This window comes from Dendrobates tinctorius, unplaced genomic scaffold (assembly GCF_039654945.1).
Source record: "Dendrobates tinctorius isolate UK_male_01 unplaced genomic scaffold, ASM3965494v1 ptg000060l, whole genome shotgun sequence".
In the NCBI taxonomy this organism is placed as follows: domain Eukaryota; kingdom Metazoa; phylum Chordata; class Amphibia; order Anura; family Dendrobatidae; genus Dendrobates; species Dendrobates tinctorius.
In genome coordinates this window covers 446,286-467,096 of record NW_027361728.1, presented here as the reverse complement: position 1 = coordinate 467,096, position 20,811 = coordinate 446,286, and positions in this window count along the sequence as shown.

Here is a 20,811-nt window from a genome sequence, read left to right as displayed (position 1 = left end):
ACTTTGGCAGACATTTTGTGGCCTAGCACGCTGTGATCTTTTGACCCTCTGGACAAGCTGTCCAGCAACTCTTTTGATGTTTGGAACCTGTCTTTGGAGTGCTCCGGGCCTGCCAGATAACAGCTGTTGCGATGTCGATGTCTGCTGTGGATGCTCCTCATCTGAGCTATTGGAAGCAGCACCCTCTTCCCCCAATGGATGCCAATCTGGGTCAACAACTGGGTCATCCATCACCTCCTCTCCTATGTCATGTGCACCTTCCTCTGTGTCACCGTGTATGGTGGTATAGTGTGCGGGAAGGGGCACCTGAGTCTCATCAGGGTCAGAATCTGGCTCTGTACACTGCGAGGACAATGTAGTGCTCTGAGTGAATGTACCAGCAGAATCATCCATCAGCGGCTGTGCATCAGTGCACTCCATGTCAGATTCATCTTGGCCTGGGTAATTCACCATTTGACTTGATAATCCAGGCATGGTATGTGAAAACAGCTCCATGGAGTAATCAGTAGTATGCCCTGCGTCATCCTTCAATCTTGGTTGGGGTGAAGGACACAAGGAAAGGTGTGGTTCATGAACATGAGCCTCCAATGACGACTCAGTGCTTTTACTTTTTACAACTAAAGAAGAGGAGGCGATAGAGCTGGAGGCTGAGTCAGCAATGTAAGACAAAACTTTTTCCTGATGCTCTGGCTTTAAAAGCGGTTTGCCAACTCCTAGAAAACTAAGCGTTCGAGGCCTTATGTAGCCAGACGATGACGCAGGGTCAGCACCTCCTGCATTCGGTCCTATTTTGCTCTTGCCACTACCATCAGATCCACCACCAACACCATCATTACCAGCTGCCAACCCCCGCCCAATTCCACGGCCTCTTCCACCAGCCTTCCTCATTTTTGGTAGAAATGTAGACAAAATCCAACAAACTATATAGTAATGTAAAACAAGGTACAAGGTGTCTATAGGGCAGGGGAGATTTTGAATTTCTGCACACACTTGTGGACAGTGGACACTTTTGGATTGTGTGAGGCCCACTGATATCTGAGCGCTATGTGACAGGCTCGATGGCACTGCTGTGACAAAAGTGACTAGAGGATAAGGGAGATTTTGAATATCTGCACACACTTTTGGACACTGGACACTTTTGGATTGTGTGAGGCCCACTGATATCTGAGCGCTATGTGACAGGCTCGATGGCACTGCTGTGACAAAAGTGACTAGAGGATAAGGGAGATTTTGAATATCTGCACACACTTTTGGACACTGGACACTTTTGGATTGTGTGAGGCCCACTGATATCTGAGCGCTATGTGACAGGCTCGATGGCACTGCTGTGACAAAAGTGACTAGAGGATAAGGGAGATTTTGAATATCTGCACACACTTTTGGACACTGGACACTTTTGGATTGTGTGAGGCCCACTGATATCTGAGCGCTATGTGACAGGCTCGATGGCACAGCTGTGACAAAAGTGACTAGAGGATAAGGGAGATTTTGAATTTCTGCACACACTTGTGGACAGTGGACACTTTTGGATTGTGTGAGGCCCACTGATATCTGAGCGCTATGTGACAGGCTCGATGGCACTGCTGTGACAAAAGTGACTAGAGGATAAGGGAGATTTTGAATATCTGCACACACTTTTGGACACTGGACACTTTTGGATTGTGTGAGGCCCACTGATATCTGAGCGCTATGTGACAGGCTCGATGGCACTGCTGTGACAAAAGTGACTAGAGGATAAGGGAGATTTTGAATATCTGCACACACTTTTGGACACTGGACACTTTTGGATTGTGTGAGGCCCACTGATATCTGAGCGCTATGTGACAGGCTCGATGGCACTGCTGTGACAAAAGTGACTAGAGGATAAGGGAGATTTTGAATTTCTGCACACACTTTTGGACACTGGACACTTTTGGATTGTGTGAGGCCCACTGATATCTGAGCGCTATGTGACAGGCTCGATGGCACAGCTGTGACAAAAGTGACTAGAGGATAAGGGAGATTTTGAATTTCTGCACACACTTGTGGACAGTGGACACTTTTGGATTGTGTGAGGCCCACTGATATCTGAGCGCTATGTGACAGGCTCGATGGCACTGCTGTGACAAAAGTGACTAGAGGATAAGGGAGATTTTGAATATCTGCACACACTTTTGGACACTGGACACTTTTGGATTGTGTGAGGCCCACTGATATCTGAGCGCTATGTGACAGGCTCGATGGCACAGCTGTGACAAAAGTGACTAGAGGATAAGGGAGATTTTGAATTTCTGCACACACTTGTGGACAGTGGACACTTTTGGATTGTGTGAGGCCCACTGATATCTGAGCGCTATGTGACAGGCTCGATGGCACTGCTGTGACAAAAGTGACTAGAGGATAAGGGAGATTTTGAATATCTGCACACACTTTTGGACACTGGACACTTTTGGATTGTGTGAGGCCCACTGATATCTGAGCACTATGTGACAGGCTCGATGGCACTGCTGTGACAAAAGTGACTAGAGGATAAGGGAGATTTTGAATATCTGCACACACTTTTGGACACTGGACACTTTTGGATTGTGTGAGGCCCACTGATATCTGAGCGCTATGTGACAGGCTCGATGGCACAGCTGTGACAAAAGTGACTAGAGGATAAGGGAGATTTTGAATTTCTGCACACACTTGTGGACAGTGGACACTTTTGGATTGTGTGAGGCCCACTGATATCTGAGCGCTATGTGACAGGCTCGATGGCACTGCTGTGACAAAAGTGACTAGAGGATAAGGGAGATTTTGAATATCTGCACACACTTTTGGACACTGGACACTTTTGGATTGTGTGAGGCCCACTGATATCTGAGCGCTATGTGACAGGCTCGATGGCACTGCTGTGACAAAAGTGACTAGAGGATAAGGGAGATTTTGAATATTTGCACACACTTTTGGACACTGGACACTTTTGGATTGTGTGAGGCCCACTGATATCTGAGCGCTATGTGACAGGCTCGATGGCACTGCTGTGACAAAAGTGACTAGAGGATAAGGGAGATTTTGAATATCTGCACACACTTTTGGACACTGGACACTTTTGGATTGTGTGAGGCCCACTGATATCTGAGCGCTATGTGACAGGCTCGATGGCACAGCTGTGACAAAAGTGACTAGAGGATAAGGGAGATTTTGAATTTCTGCACACACTTGTGGACAGTGGACACTTTTGGATTGTGTGAGGCCCACTGATATCTGAGCGCTATGTGACAGGCTCGATGGCACTGCTGTGACAAAAGTGACTAGAGGATAAGGGAGATTTTGAATATCTGCACACACTTTTGGACACTGGACACTTTTGGATTGTGTGAGGCCCACTGATATCTGAGCGCTATGTGACAGGCTCGATGGCACAGCTGTGACAAAAGTGACTAGAGGATAAGGGAGATTTTGAATTTCTGCACACACTTGTGGACAGTGGACACTTTTGGATTGTGTGAGGCCCACTGATATCTGAGCGCTATGTGACAGGCTCGATGGCACTGCTGTGACAAAAGTGTCTAGAGGATAAGGGAGATTTTGAATATCTGCACACACTTTTGGACACTGGACACTTTTGGATTGTGTGAGGCCCACTGATATCTGAGCGCTATGTGACAGGCTCGATGGCACTGCTGTGACAAAAGTGACTAGAGGATAAGGGAGATTTTGAATATCTGCACACACTTTTGGACACTGGACACTTTTGGATTGTGTGAGGCCCACTGATATCTGAGCGCTATGTGACAGGCTCGATGGCACAGCTGTGACAAAAGTGACTAGAGGATAAGGGAGATTTTGAATTTCTGCACACACTTTTGGACACTGGACACTTTTGGATTGTGTGAGGCCCACTGATATCTGAGCGCTATGTGACAGGCTCAATGGCACAGCTGTGACAAAAGTGACTAGAGGATAAGGGAGATTTTGAATTTCTGCACACACATGTGGACAGTGGACACTTTTGGATTGTGTGAGGCCCACTGATATCTGAGCGCTATGTGACAGGCTCGATGGCACTGCTGTGACAAAAGTGACTAGAGGATAAGGGAGATTGGATTGCTTTTAAAAAAGCAGTTTGCGGAGCAGTGGGTAAACAGCAATGCCAGCCTGTCAGGAAGCCTTAGAAGGCAGCCCAACAACCAACACCACTGATACATCACTATATAGCCTCCCCTTGCACTGCACACACAGTGACTGGTGTGTTGTGCAGGCCAAATGGCTAGCAGCAGAAGCAGTTTTTTTTTCTTCTCAGCAGGACAAAAAAAAAAATTGGGATTGCTTTTAAAAAAGCAGTTTGCGGAGCAGTGGGTAAACAGCAATGCCAGCCTGTCAGGAAGCCTTAAAAGGCAGCCCAACAACCAACACCACTGATACACCACTATATAGCCTCCCCTTGCACTGCACACACAGTGACTGGTGTGTTGTGCAGGCCAAATCGCTAGCAGCAGAAGCAGTTTTTTTGTCTTCTTCCCTGCCTAACGCTCTCCCTACAGAATCAGCAGCAACCTCTCCCTATACTAAGATCGGCAGACGTAAGATGGCGGTCGGCGTGCACGCCCTTTTATACCCCCTGTGACGCCCACCAAAGCAAGCCAATCACTTGCATGCCCTTCTGAAAGATGGTGGTGACCCGTGCCTATGTCATCACGTTGCCCACAGTGTCCGTGGATCCTGATTGGCTGAAAATGAGCGCAAAACAAACTTTTGAAACGCGACTTTGGCGCGTAAGTCGCCGACCTCGTGGCTGAACTCATCCTAGGGTCGGGTTTCGTTTCATGAAACCCGACTTTGCCAAAAGTCGGCGACTTTTGAATTTTTTCGACCCGTTTCGCTCACCTCTCGTCCCAACGACTGGATCTTAATGGAAAGGGAGCAATGTGTGTCTTTATCCTTCTTTGTCTGAGGAGAGGCAGTCATAGATAGAGAGTGAAAGATGTCGTTCATAGAAAATCTAGACCCAGACGTAATGGCTTCAGCATCCTGATTCTCAAATTCCCCTACTATGGCCAGTACCTTGCAAGGCCGCTTGGGACAGTTGATAAGGAAGTGCAGTAAAAGCACAAACTTTCCAAGAAACGATGCTCCCTGCGCTCATTACTCTCACGCCGCTGAGGAGCATCCACCTGCATGGGAACTGGTTCAGTCTCCCAAGAGGACTTGCCTGTAGGTTCTTTAGGCAGAAGGGATGAGTTAGTGACACGATTAGAGGCTGCAAATCTCTCCTGTCAGTTTGTTCATGTATACCTCCCAGGGGTAAATGTTTGTCAGCCCATACACTTGGGCATTACAAGTATAGGAGACCCGCTTCATTCTAATGGGAACATTTTTTTATGAGGACCGCCTCCATGTCTCTTCCAAGGGGCATTGGAGTGCCTCCAAATTTTTGGTAGCCCTTGGATTCACTGCATATGCAAACACTATGGGAGACCCATTTTCTTATAATGGGAACATTTTTTCATGAGGCTCTCCTCTACATCTCTTCAAAGGGGAATTGGAGTGCCTCCAAATTTTTGGTAGCCCATGCATTCACTGCATAGGCAAACAGTATGTGAGACCCACTTCCAAATAATGGGAACATTGTTTTCAGGAGGCCCCCCTGTACGTCGCTTTAAAGGAGTATTGGGGTGCGTCCAAATTTTGGGCAGCTCTGCCACTCACTGCATACGCAATAACAGTATAGGAGACCCACTGTTTAATAATGGGAACAACAAAGCATAGCTGTCTGATGGCTCTCTAAGAATAGTGAGGGCCGACTGCTGACCCTTTAAGAATAGTAAAGGCCGCCTGATGGCCCCATAAAAATAGGCTTTATAACTTTCTGCGTTCCACCTTCACAAATGAAACAGGATGTGTCTGATGATGTGTCACACACCACATGGCCAGATTACTGTAGGTTGTAAAATGTTAAAATGACATTTCCCATGAACATGAATGCATTTGTCTTGATTGAAAGCAATGCTAAAGTTCAAAAACGCATCAAAAATGCTACGTGTAAACATGGTCCAAGGTGTGGAGGAGCATTTTTCTTTTTGGTTATTTATTTTGCTTTATATACAAGTCATTATTCTGGAAAGAATGTTCCTTAACATATTTCCCTGGAAAATCCATTTTGGTTTTATTTTTGTATGTTTTATTGTGAGCCTGTAAAAGTGGAGTAAGACTTTGACAAAATTTTTCACAGCAGTGACCTGTGAGTCAGAAATGCTTCCAGGGGTTTTCCTCATGCTGTTCCCATATCATTTTGAGCACTGTTCTCATTGATTTCCACAATTTCTAGTACCTCTGCAGACCGCCGAGGAGGCCGCTGGAAAAATACTTGTGTTTCCTATAGACTTACATTGGGCGCGTTGCACCCGAGCATTCTAATTTGCTTGACCCGAGCAACGAGCTCCCAAGCATTTTAATGCTTGCCCATCACTAGTGGTGACGTGCTTCTATTATACTTTTCCTCTGACTGTTCCCTCCTAGTTTTCACAGATACTGAGGTAAAAAACTCACCAAATACTGACTGTCTGGACAGGGCTCAATATTGATTGCTTACAGCAGATAAGCTGATTAACATAGACAGTGTAATAAAAGATAGGATTGTCATTACAATTATTTTTTTCAGTGCTATAAAAATACAATAACTAGCTGTAGGTCAGTAATAAAAGAAGAACACAACAGTTTTGTAATAAAGTGCCATAAGAGTTAACGATTCTGGCTCTTTATGACCACAAAATGTTCCTGTGTAAGTGTTATGGGCATAAATGTGAGCAGGTTGGCAGATGCAGTGACAGTCAGGAGGCAAACCAAGGGTTAACAAGTAGTGTTGAGCATTCCGATACCGCAAGTATCGGGTATCGGCCGATACTTGCTGTATCGGAATTCCGATACCGACTTCCGATATTTTTTCAATATCGGAATTCGGCATCGGAATCGGAAGTTCAAAGTTGATTGACAGACTGACGTCATCATGATGCGTGGTGTGTGCGCATCATGATGCGCCGTCATTTCGGGCCTTCCGGGGGTCTCTGCCGGCCTGCCGGGGGGCTGTGCCGGCCTGCCGGGGGGCTGTGTGGACTGCCCGGGGTCTGTACCGGCCTGCCGGGGGGCTGTGCCGGCCTGCCGGTGGTCTGTGCACCCTGTGGGGGTCTGTACCGGCCTGCCGGGGGGCTGTGCCGGCCTGCCGGTGGTCTGTGCACCCTGTGGGGGTCTGTACCGGCCTGCCGGGGGGCTGTGCCGGCCTGCCGGGGGGCTGTGCTGATGTCCGGGGGTCTGTGCAAGCATCGTCCGATGGGACTACAAGTCCCATCGGGCGATGCCTGCTACCATGACAGTGATTGACACATTAGCCAATGATGGGACAGTAGTAGTCCCATCATCCGGCTAATGTGTTAAATGTTAAAAAAAAAAAAAAAAAAAAAAAATACTACATACATACTACATGCATGCTACATACATACTACATATATACTACATACATACTACATACATGCTACATACATACTACATGCATGCTACATACATACTACATGCTACATACATACTACATATATACTACATACATACTACATACATGCTACATACATACTACATGCATGCTACATACATACTACATGCTACATACATACTACATGCATGCTACATACATACTACATGCTACATACATACTACATATATACTACATACATACTACATACATGCTACATACATACTGCATGCTACATACATACTACATACATACTACATACATACTACATACAAACTACATGCATGCTACATACATACTACATGCATGCTACATGCATGCTACATACATACTACATGCTACATACATACCACATACATACTACATACATACTACATACTACATATATACTACATGCATGCTACATACATACTACATGCTACATACATACCACATACATACTACATACATACTACATACATACTACATGCTACATACATACTACATATATACTACATGCATGCTACATACATACTACATGCTACATACATACCACATACATACTACATACATGCTACATATATACTACATGCATGCTACATACATACTACATATATACTACATGCATGCTACATACATACTACATGCTACATGCATGCTACATACATACTACATACATACTACATGCTACATACATACCACATATATACTACATACATACAATACATTCATACAATACATACATAGACATACAGTACATATAACATAGAGTAACATACTTACCAATACTTGTCACATTGTTCCCCGAAGCCATTGTCTTTTCCGGAATAAATATTAACATAACAAACCACAAAAATACTCACCCACGATCCGAAGCAGTCCACGAGTGTGTCCCACGACGATCTTGGGTAGAGAACGGCAGCATCAGATGATGCTGCCGTTCTCTACGGGCTGCAGGAATCCAATGACGGAAGGTAGGTATCCTTCCGCACTGTATTCCTCCGCCACTTAAAAAAAAAAAAGTCCCTAGTCTCACTTTATGCCATTGCTGCGTGGGAATTTCCCACACAGCAATGGCATAAAGTGAGACTAGGGACTTTTTTTTTTTTTAAGTGGCGGAGGAATACAGTGCGGAAGGATACCTACCTTCCGTCATTGAATTCCTGCAGCCCGTAGAGAACGGCAGCAACAGCTGATGCTGCAGTTCTCTACCCAAGATCGTCGTGGGACACACTCGTGGACTGCTTCGGATCGTGGGTGAGTATTTTTGTGGTTTGTTATGTTAATATTTATTCCGGAAAAGACAATGGCTTCGGGGAACAATGTGACAAGTATTGGTAAGTATGTTACTCTATGTTATATGTACTGTATGTCTATGTATGTATTGTATGAATGTATTGTATGTAGTATGTATGTAGTATATATGTGGTATGTATGTAGTATGTATGTAGTATGTATGTAGCATGCATGTAGCATGCAGTATGTATGTAGCATGCATGTAGTATATATGTAGTATGTATGTGGTATGTATGTAGCATGTAGTATGTATGTAGCATGCATGTAGTATGTATGTAGCATGCATGTAGTATATATGTAGTATGTATGTAGCATGTAGTATGTAGCATGCATGTAGTATATATGTAGTATGTATGTAGCATGTAGTATGTATGTAGCATGCCTGTAGTATATATGTAGTATGTATGTAGCATGTAGTATGTATGTAGCATGCATGTAGTATGTATGTAGCATGCATGTAGTATGTATATGGTATGTATGTAGCATGTAGTATGTATGTAGCATGCATGTAGTATATATGTGTTATGTATGTGGTATGTATGTAGCATGCATGTAGCATGCATGTAGTATGTATGTAGTATATATGTAGTATGTATGTAGCATGTAGTATGTATGTAGTATGTATGTAGCATGCATGTAGCATGCAGTATGTATGTAGCATGCATGTAGTATATATGTAGTATGTATGTAGCATGTAGTATGTAGCATGCATGTAGTATATATGTAGTATGTAGCATGTAGTATGTATGTAGCATGCATGTAGTATATATGTGTTATGTATGTAGCATGTAGCATGCATGTAGCATGCATGTAGTATGTATGTAGTATATATGTGGTATGTATGTAGCATGCAGTATGTATGTAGCATGCATGTAGTATATATGTAGTATGTATGTTGCATGTAGTATTTATGTAGTATGAATGTAGCATGTATGTAGTATGTAGTATGAATGTAGCATGTATGTAGTATGCATGTTGTATGTATGTAGCATGTAATTTTTTTTTTTTTTTTACATTTAACACATTAGCCGGATGATGGGACTACTACTGTCCCATCATTGGCTAATGTGTCAATCACTGTCATGGTAGCAGGCATCGCCCGATGGGACTTGTAGTCCCATCGGACGATGCCTGCACAGACCCCCGGAGCCTGCACAGACCACCGGCAGGCCGGCACAGCCCCCCAGCAGGCCGGCACAGCCCCCCGGCAGGCCGGCACAGCCCCCCGGAGCCTGCACAGACCACCGGCAGGCCGGCACAGACCACCGGAGCCTGCACAGACCCCCTGGCAGGCCGGCACAGCCCCCGAAAGGCCCGTACAGACCCCAGAGAGGCAGGAAAGGGTTTTTCTTATTCCGATACCGGAAGTCCCATAGACTTGAATGGGACTTCCGGTATCGGAATCGGCGATACCGATACTTTTTTTAAAGATCGGCCGATACCATCCGATACGATACTTTGAAGTATCGGACGGTATCGCTCAACTCTATTAACAAGTTTTTACTTAACAGGGTATTACGCCATGCAAGGAGATAGGGAAATGTGAGGTAAAATGCAGGCAATATAGGGAATACAGGGGTGTAATAATGAAAAATCAACACAGAAATAACAAATAAAGTCGTTTTCAATGAAGTCACTTATCAATCATACTCTTCCTGCCAAAAATGTTCCCAGAGTAGATGATGGTGCTAACAGCCGTCGGCACCGCGTGGATCCGGTGTGGTCCGGAAGGAGGCGACGGTCCGTGTCCGGTCAGCAAGGTTGAGGCTGAGTGCAGACGTACTTTTTGGCCCTGCAGATTTTTCCCCGCAGAATGGAAGAAATCCGCAGGTCAAATGGCCTGCATTTTTCCTGCGGATTTCTTCCATTTTTCATGCGATTTTCATGAGGTTTTTGTGCGGTTTTCCATTGCGGTTTTCCCCCTGTGGATTTGGTGACAGGGGAGATGGAAAACCACACAAAAGAAGTAACATGCTGCGGATTTTGTACCGCGGGAAAACCGCGCAGAAAAATCCGCAGCGTCTGCACAGCTTTTTTTTTACATTGATTTTAAGGCTACTGTACATCACAATGCGGATATGCAACGTTTCTGCGCGGTAAAATCCGCTGCGGAACCGCTGCAAATCTGCATCGTGTGCACACAGCCTAAGTCTTTGAAGCGTCCTGTGGAGTCCTCAATACGAAGACTCCTGTGACCTGGCAGAGTACGGGTCACTGTGCTGACAGAATTAAGAGAGGCTCGACTATTCTTCACCGAGGGATCAAGAAACCATCCCCGGTAAAAGTCACAATCTCTATCAGGCGTCACGGAAGCACCCCTGACTGTAGCATAGTGGTTTTCACCTTGATGGGTCTGCGTCAATCTACATCCTGCGAGCTTCTGGTCCGAGTCCTCGCGGTAAGTTCCTGTCACAGCCGGGCGTGAATCTGAGTCACTAACTGTCTCTGAAGCAGGAGTACTCACTCTCCTCAGCCGCGTGCTGCACCTTCCCCCCAATTCTGTCTGTGCTCGCGCGCCATGCTCTGCCTGGTAATGCTTAGCCACGCCCCCTGTCAGCAAGTGTAAAGGTCCAGTTGCCTAAACTTTCCTCTGGACAACAGAGGAGACAGCCCCGACAGTTCCGGACCCGGCATAAGAAAGGCACCCCCAGCCCTGTTTCTCTTCTTACGTTTATACAGTATATAATAATAATCTTTATTTTTATATAGCACTAACATATTCCGCAGCGCTTTACAGTTTGCACACATCATCATCACTGTCCCCGATGGGGCTCACAATCTAAATTCCCTATCAGTATGTCTTTGGAGTGTGGGAGGAAACCGGAGTGCCCGGAGAAAACCCACGCAAACCCATACAAACTCCTTGCAGATGTTGTCCTTGGTGGGATTCGAACCCAGGACCCTAGCGCTGCAAGGCTGCAGCGCTAACCACTGAGCCACCGTGTATGTATATTTTTCATAGATATGTTTTATATGATGGACATTAAACCAACAACTTCATTATTGGGTAATTACTAAATTGTCGTTTCTGTATATTAACTTAAACGTTGCTGGGATTTCTCGGTAATCCAATCCATATACTGTAATATGGATGACCAGTGCTTGTGCTTCGGTCCAGTAATAAATAAGAGTAATTCTCCATATAGTACTTTTGGATGTTCAGTGGATATAGAGTTTACACACTCCTATTAAAATGCTTGGTTTTTGTCAGGAAAAAAAACCATACCAAGGAGTCTTATTTTATCCACTGAAATTAAGAACGTACTATGTCTCGTTAAATGTAACATGTTTCTATTTCTTTCAGTTTGGTTTGTCCTAATATTAAGGCTAAGTGCACACGTACCGGAACTCTCGCGGAAATTACCGCGAGAGTTCCGGAATTCCAGTCCGCGGGAAAATCGCATTTTAAATTCCCGCGATTTTCCCGCGGAAAAACTAGCATTTTGCAAGCGTAATTAGCTTGCAAAATGCTAGCGTTCTCCAAGCGATCTGTAGCATCGCTTGGAGAACTGATTGACAGGTTGGTCACACTCGTCAAACACAGTGTTTGACGAGTGTGACCAACTTTTTACTACTGAGGCTGCTTATGCGGCATCAGTAGTAAAAGATAGAATGTAAAAAAAAATAAAAAATAGTGTTATTCTCACCCTCCGACGTCCCGCGCATCCGTTCCCAGTAGTCCTTTGCGAAAATGCCCGCGATGACGTCAGTTCTCGCGGGAACGCGACGTCTCGCGGTAATTCGCGATGACGTCGCGCGAATTACCGCGAGACTTCGCGATCCCGCGAGATCGGACGCCATCGCGGGCATTTTCGCAAAGGACTACTGGGAACGGGAGTGTGGAGAGAGGCGGGAAGGCTGCACGGGACGTCGGAGGGTAAGAATAACAATATTTTTTATTTTAAATTCTATTTTTTACAGGGATATGGTACCCAAAGCCCCGAGGACAGTCTCCTCTCCTCCGGACCGTGGGTACCATCCGCAATTGTTCTGCTTACTTTTCGCATGGTGTGCACAGCCACATGCGGGAAATAAGAGGAACAATGCATTCCTATGGGTGCGGGATCGCCGCGATTCCGCAAAATAATGAGCATGCTGCGGTTTTTACCGCGAAGCGATTCCGCCGCGGTAAAAACCGCAGCATTAGCACAGCATTGCGGAATGCCATAGGAATGCATGGGATGCTTATTTTTCGCGTTTTCGCGGCAAAATCGCGCGGTTAAAACTGCGCGGGAAACGTGAAAAAAACGCCACGTGTGAACTCAGCCTTAGCAATTATTGTAAAAAAAAATATGATTTTTCTTAAAAAAAAACCACATCTGAACAACCACACAGTTTCTTGCCTTGTGCTTTATCAGAAAGGGTCGTTCATGACAAAGTGAAACGTGAATACAAATTTATATCAGACATTTATTGTCATATTGACATGTGCCATAAATGTCTGCTGTGCATTATCATGATTGAGGAAGTGACTGCACATTTTTGACTCTGCCCACTCACTTCTATTTTTCTAAAATAGGCAAGCACATGTGGTCTACTATACTCAGAAGTCCTATAGTATAGAATGGTAGAGCTGCCAAATGAAGCCCCCTCTACATTCCCGGCAACATTTGATGGCTCCAATTTAAGATTACTAGAGGTCTCATTGCTGGAGCAAATGCAATAAATATTTCATTTTTCCTTGAAGACAGGATAATGAGCCTGTAAGGCGTGACTGTAGCCAACCTTTGAGAATACTGTGCCTTAGTATCCCTAGTAAGGAGCACTGTTAACGTGGATTTAGGAGTCACTTTTGAACGGAGTCATTTAAAAAAGGAATGGATACTGGGGTGCATGTTCGGTTCACTAAGGAGCGAAGAACAGTAAAGAAGCTTCTAGACTGAGATGGCCTGCTGGAGAACTACTCAGATGGGATGTTGATGAGTTGATCTGATGGCCTGCTAGGGAGAATGAAAGTCACTACCACATGTAAGTCAATTGCCGGAAGATTTGGAGTCTTGATGCAGCAAAGAGAGAAGCTATAACTGATGTGACAAACATCTTGTCTGGATAGCTGTAGACCACACCTGAAATAGAAGGCTACAACATAGACCATGTCAAAAGAGTGCAGGCCTTGAGAAAGCATCGATAGATTTGTAGATCTGGACTTTCAGTAATATTGCTGTTCAGTCCCTCAATGATCTTTCAGAACAGTATTGAAACTCATAGAGGAAATTCCTAAAGATTTCCGGATCTCCCAGTTTGTAAACTAAACCATTATGGACCCAATGCTTGAGTCAGAGCTGTAATATAACCATGAGAATGAGCCCCAAGATTGTAAAAATACAGTTCATCTAATAATAAACCAAATAGGACAGCTTTATACCCAGTGTGCTGATAGTCTTACACTAAAACTGTACAACCCAGGACTTCGGTGCTTGAAGGTCATAGATATCAGGCAATTTTAAATAAAATTCATATTCATTATGGCCTGTGACAGGTGTAATCATTACACATTACCCTTTCTATTCAGCATAACACAATACATTGTCATAAAAAATATACGTGCTTGTTAAATCTGCCATAATATGACATAAAATGTTTCCTACCTGCCTATAAATCCAGCTTTTTGTCCTCACATATAGCGCTCATAAAGAAAATGCTAAAACCAAACAGTAAAAAATTACAGCAGCCACTTCAGTTGTGCTCTCAGCTGCTGTTTTAAAGCAAAAAAAATTCTGTTTATTTTTATGTTAATCATAATCCAGTTTGTTCATCTCTGAAGGCAAATATTACAAAAATGATCTGCTGTAAACTGACCGGCATGACACTTCGGCAGAAAGGCAACTTAGTTGTTTGGGTCCAGATTGGCTGATACATTTTTCATATTATTCCGGATGTATTTCCATGCTGGATGCTGTTCTCTGTGCTGCTTCTGTTCTCCTAAAGAGTGTTCTGCCGCATTTAATTAATATAAGTCAACAGCTGCTAAATGGTATATAGACCCGATGTTCCCCTCATGTATCACCGCACAGGCATGCTGATTTCTCTACCTAAATCTGCACACATTAACAGAAATTGTCCATCTAATGACAGAATGAAACTTAAACAGAAATAAATGGATCAGAAAGTGCCTCTCTTAATTGAAATACATTCGCAGATCAGCCCATCCATTTCACTGCGTGCTTCAACTACACAACCCAGACTGTGAAAGCAGCGTAGAGGGAATGCTCTCGTGTTATCCGTCATGGCTTGATTGATATAACTACAGGTGCATCTCACAAAATTAGAATAGATCTATTTCAAGTGTTTATTTCTGTTAATGCTGATGATTATGGCTTACAGAGAATGAAAACCCAAAAGTCATTATCTCAGTAAATTAGAATACTTTATAACACCAGCATGAAAAATGATTTTAAAATCCGAAATGTTGGCCTACTGAAAAGTATATTCAGTAAATGCACTTAATGCTTGGTCGGGGCTCCTTACACATCGATTACTGCATCAATGTGGCATGGCATGGAGGTGATCAGCCTTTGGCACTGCTGAGGTGTTATGGAAGCCCAGGTTGCTTTGATTGCAGCCTTCAGCTCATCTGCATTGTTGGGTCTGGTGTCTCTCATCTTTCTCTTAACAATACCCCATAGATTCTCTATGTGGTTAAGGTCAGGCAAGCTTGCTGGCCAATCAAGCACAGTGATACTGTTGTTTTTAAACCAACCAGGTATTGGTACTTTTGGCAGTGTGGACAGGTGCCAAGTCCTGCTGGAGAATGAAATTTCCATCTCCAAAAAGCTTGTCAGAGGGAAGCATGAAGCGCTCTACAATTTCCTGGTAGACGGCTGCGCTGACTTTGGTCTTGATAGAACACAGTGGACCTAGATCAGCAGATCACTGCCATGCCACGCCGCATTAATGAGGTAATTGATTCAAAAGGAGTCCTGCCCAATTATTGAGTGCATCTACTGAATATACATTTCAGTAGGCCAACATTTTGGATTATAAAATCATTTTTCAAGCTGGTGTTATAAAGTATTCCAATTTACTGAGACAATAGAGAGTCACTCTGTTTGTAATGACTGTATATAATATACGAGTTTCACTTTTTGTATTGAAGAACTGAAATAAAATAACTTTTTGATAATATTCTAATTTTGTGAGAAGCACCTGTATTAATAGGAAAGTCTGCATTCTGCTAATTGCACAAGGGAAGGGGAATTTGATTTCCACACAACAGCTCTACCATAATAAAACACTGACTAGGAGTCAGTGAGTTATTTCAAGTATATTGTGGAATTGGAATGACAATTTCTAAAACCTGTCTACAGGTAGTGATTTACCAGAGTGTTCGATTTATTAGAAAGCAGAGGCATATATGGTTGGTTTTTAATAAGCTCTATATAGAGTACAGCCTCTTAGTGGTGGAAGAAGTATTGACGCAAGTAACTTCTAAGGTAGGTATGAGTAAATAGGCTCTGAAAAAATAGGGCAGAATTATCGTTAATACATTAACTTCTTAACCCCCGGCAATTTTCTGTTTTTGGGTTTTTATTTTTTGCTTCCCTTCTTCCCAGAGCCATAACTTTTTTTTTTGGTCAATATGGCCATATGAGGGCTTGATTTTTGCTGGACAAGTTGGTTTTAACATATCGTGTACTGGAAAATGGGAAAACAATTCCAAATGAGGCAAAATTGCAAAATAAAAGTGCAATTTCACGTTTTTTTTTTTAAACCATTTTCACTACTGTAAATACTAAAACTGACCTGACATTATGATTCTTTAGGTTCTTTTTCATTTAAGTGGTGAGAAAAAAATCTTAAATTTGTAAAAAAAACAATTAAAAATTGCACCATTTTCAGAGACCTGTAGCGTCTCCATTTTTCATGATCTGGAGCTGGGTAAGAGCTTACCTTTTGCTCGCCGAGCTGATGTTTTCATTGATACAATTTTCGTGTAGATAAGATCTTTTGATTGCCCGTTATAGTATTTTATTGCAGTGTAGCGGCTACAAAAAACATTAATTATGGCGTTTTTAATTTTTTCCTTGTTACAGTGTTTAGAAATCGGGTTATTTCTTTTTTATATTGATAGATCGGGCAATTCTGAATGCAACGACACCAAATTTGTTTATATTTGATTTTTCTATTGTTTTATTTTGAATGGGGTGAAAAGGGGGTGTTTTTAACTTATTTATTTAATTTTTAAAATATTTTTAAAAACATTTTTTTTTACTTTTTGCATGTGTCAATAGTCTCCACAGGAGACTAGAAACTGTAATACTTTGATCGCCTCTGCTACACACAGTAGATGATCAGATCTCCGGTGTCTAGCATAAATGCTCACTTGTAATAAGTGCCAAACACGGGGCTGCGCTCATAGCAATCTGGCAATGACAACCACAAAGGTCTGCTGCAGACCTCTGGTTTTCATTCCGACTCATTGGTGACCCGCAATCATGTGATGGGTCACTGATGGGTGGGATTAATGACGCTCTTCTTGCAAGCGCGAGTTAAATGCCAGTCAGAGATTGACAGCCGCATTTAACTTGTTAATAGCCATGGGTGGATGGCTGTCATGTGCCCGAAGAGGTGTGGGCTCAGCACCAAACCCTCACACTAAGCAGGGGGAGTCCAACATGTGCATATTATTACGCCGCATGTCTGAAAGGGAATAAAAAGTTTATATTCCTTGATAGTAAGCACTAAGCTTATTACAGAGTTATATGCTTTTACAGAAACCACCAGCAATTAGCAGTGGGGGGAACCTGGCAGGACAGGTTGGAGGAATTTACACTAACTTTAATGTAAGCCCACTTCTGTAGGGTACAGTTAATTTTTTTAAAAGGGTAGTCCGGTCTAAATTGATAAGACTGCAGTCACTATGTATAACTGTAGACTTACAGTCATGGCCAAAAGTATTGACACCCCTGCAATTCTGTCAGATAATACTCAGTTTCTTCCTGAAAATGATTGCAAACACAAATTCTTTGGTATTATTATCTTCATTTAATTTGTCTTAAATGAAAAAACACAAAAAGAATTGTCCTAAAGCCAAATTGGATATAATTCCACACCAAACATAACAAAGAGGGTGGACAAAAGTATTGGCACTGTTCGAAAAATCATGTGATGCTTCTCTAATTTGTGTAATTAACAGCACCTATAACTTACCTGTGGCACCTAACAGGTGTTGGCAATAACTAAATCACACTTGCAGCCAGTTGACATGGATTAAAGTTGACTCAACCTCTGTCCTGTGTCCTTGTGTGTACCACATTGAGCATGGAGAAAAGAAAGAAGACCAAAGAACTGTCTGAGGTTTTGAGAAACCAAATTGTGAGGAAGCATGAGCAATATCAAGGCTACAAGTCCATCTCCAAAGACCAGAATGTTCCTGTGTCTACCGTGCGCAGTGTCATCAAGAAGTTTAAAGCCCATGGCACTGTGGCTAACCTCTCTAGATGTGGCCGGAAAAGAAAAATTGACAAGAGATTTCAATGCAAGATTGTGCGGATGTTGGATAAAGAACCTCCACTAACATCCAAACAAGTTCAAGCTGCCCTGCAGTCCGAGGGTACAACGGTGTCAACCCGTACTATCCGTCGGCATCTGAATGAAAAGGGACTGTATGGTAGGAGACCCAGGAAGACTCCACTTCTTACCCCGACACATAAAAAAGCCAAGCTGGAGTTTGCCAAAACTTACCTGAAAAAGCCTAAAACATTTTGGAAGAATGTTCTCTGGTCAGATGAGACAAAAGTAGAGCTTTTAGGGCAAAAGCATCAACATAGAGTTTACAGGAGAAAAAAGAGGCGTTCAAAGAAAAGTACACGGTCCCTACAGTCAAACATGGCGGAGGTTCCCTGATGTTTTGGGGTTGCTTTGCTGCCTCTGGCACTGGACTGCTTGACCGTGTGCTTGGCATTATGAAGTCAGAAGACTACCAACAAATTTTGCAGCATAATATAGGGCCCAGTGTGAGAAAGCTGGGTCTACCTCAGAGGTCATGGGTCTTCCAGCAGGACAATAACCCAAAACACACTTCAAAAAGCACAAGAAAATGGTTTGAGAGAAAGCACTGGAGACTTCTAAGGTGGCCAGCAATGAGTCCAGACCTGAATCCCATAGAACACCTGTGGAGAGATCTAAAAATGGCAGTTTGGAGAAGGCACCCTTCAAATATCAGGGACCTGGAGCAGTTTGCCAAAGAAGAATGGTCTAAAATTCCAGCAGAGCATTGTAAGAAACTCATTGATGGTTACCGGAAGCAGTTGGTTGCAGTTATTTTGGCTAAAGGTTGTGCAACCAAGTATTAGGCTGAGGGTGCCAATACTTTTGTCCGGCCCATTTTTGGAGTTTTGTGTGAAATGATCAATGTTTTGCTTTTTGCTTCATTCTCTTTTGTGTTTTTTCATTTAAGACAAATTAAATGAAGATAATAATACCAAAGAATTTGTGTTTGCAATCATTTTCAGGAAGAAACTGAATGTTATCTGACAGAATTGCAGGGGTGTCAATACTTTTGGCCATGACTGTATGAATCCCCCCGGAGCACGCACTGTGCACTGCGGGGAAACGTCACTACCTGAGTCGCGAACATAGCTATCCAGTGGGTGTGGCCATTTAGTGGGCATGGCCTAGCTCAATACACATATATGGATCAAGGCCACGCCCACTACACAGGTTTTGCCTGGGAGCATTCATAACCATATATCACTGCTTTTCCCAGCTCACACAGTGACTAAAGACTTATCAATTTAGACTGGACAACTCCTTTAAGAGGCACTTGTCATTTGATATAAAATTGTTCTATGGTTTACAATTGTTTCTTTTTGTCAGTAATAGAAAATGTATCTGGAAGTAGGAGGCCACATCCCTTACACAAAGCTGTGCCCACTCTATAGAAAACTGCTGTAAACAGCAGAACAAAATTCAAAATAATTGTGCAGCTATACCATACAATAACATTTGCGACTTTTGTATATCAGAAACTGGCATAGTCACTCACAATATGGAATTCCATTGCAGTTCCATTTCATCTATACATCAGGAAAAATTAGGTGTTTAATACACAAGAATGTAACACATGTGAAATGTGGACGAGAGATGGCCACAGGACGAGGGGTACAGCAGCAATCAGCAGACGCACAAAGATTAGATAATATAATATGAACATTTACTAACCAGTTTATAAATGAAAGGAAAGGATGGTAGGTAAACAGTGTATAAGTAACAAATGCAATGTCCGCAGTTAGTCTCAATAACAACGAGTAAGAACACTTAAACAGAATTAATAGTTATATGCAAGCAAAATACAACACGATTAACCCTTTTTATGCATACATCAGTAAAATTACAGTGTTATGTCAGTATTTTAGCAATCACCTACTCGGAGCAGTTTTCAAAGAGTCTCTTACAGAAGAGGCCAAACTAATTTGTCCTCTATAAGGCTTTTTATATATGCACATATATATTCAGATGTAAGATGGTACTAGTATGTCCTGAAACTGAAGTAGAAGGGTCCTTGCTGGGCTGAGTCCCGAATAATATGAAGCACCATCTTTAAGCTCTTAGGGAATGACAATCTCTCCAACACAGGGCTTCCCTAAGTCTTTAGAGATAAGGCCTCATGTGGCCTAGCCCAAGATGCTGTGTACTAGATTGTCTTCATCGAGTTGGCTCATGTCAAGCCCAACAGAGTCATCAACAACAAATTCAAAGTTGCACCTCCCCATTCAGACTTTCTCCAAGGAGCCACAGCTTCACCTCTGTCTGGACCCTCGTTACACTACTCCCAACCGCCCCAAAACCCCCATGCTCCAACTCTGGCCTCTCACTACTTCCCTCTATTGGCTAGATCATATATTACACCACAAGTCTCCAAAAATACAGTAAACTATGATTATCCCTTACACATGTACGTCTTGGATAAGTTTTGTGCCAAGTTCTGTTTTGTACAGATATAGTCTCTGTATAACCCCTTTCTAATCATATACAGTTGTGGCCAAAAGTATTTACACCCCTGCAATTCTGTCAGATAATACTCAGTTTCTTCCTGAAAATGATTTCAA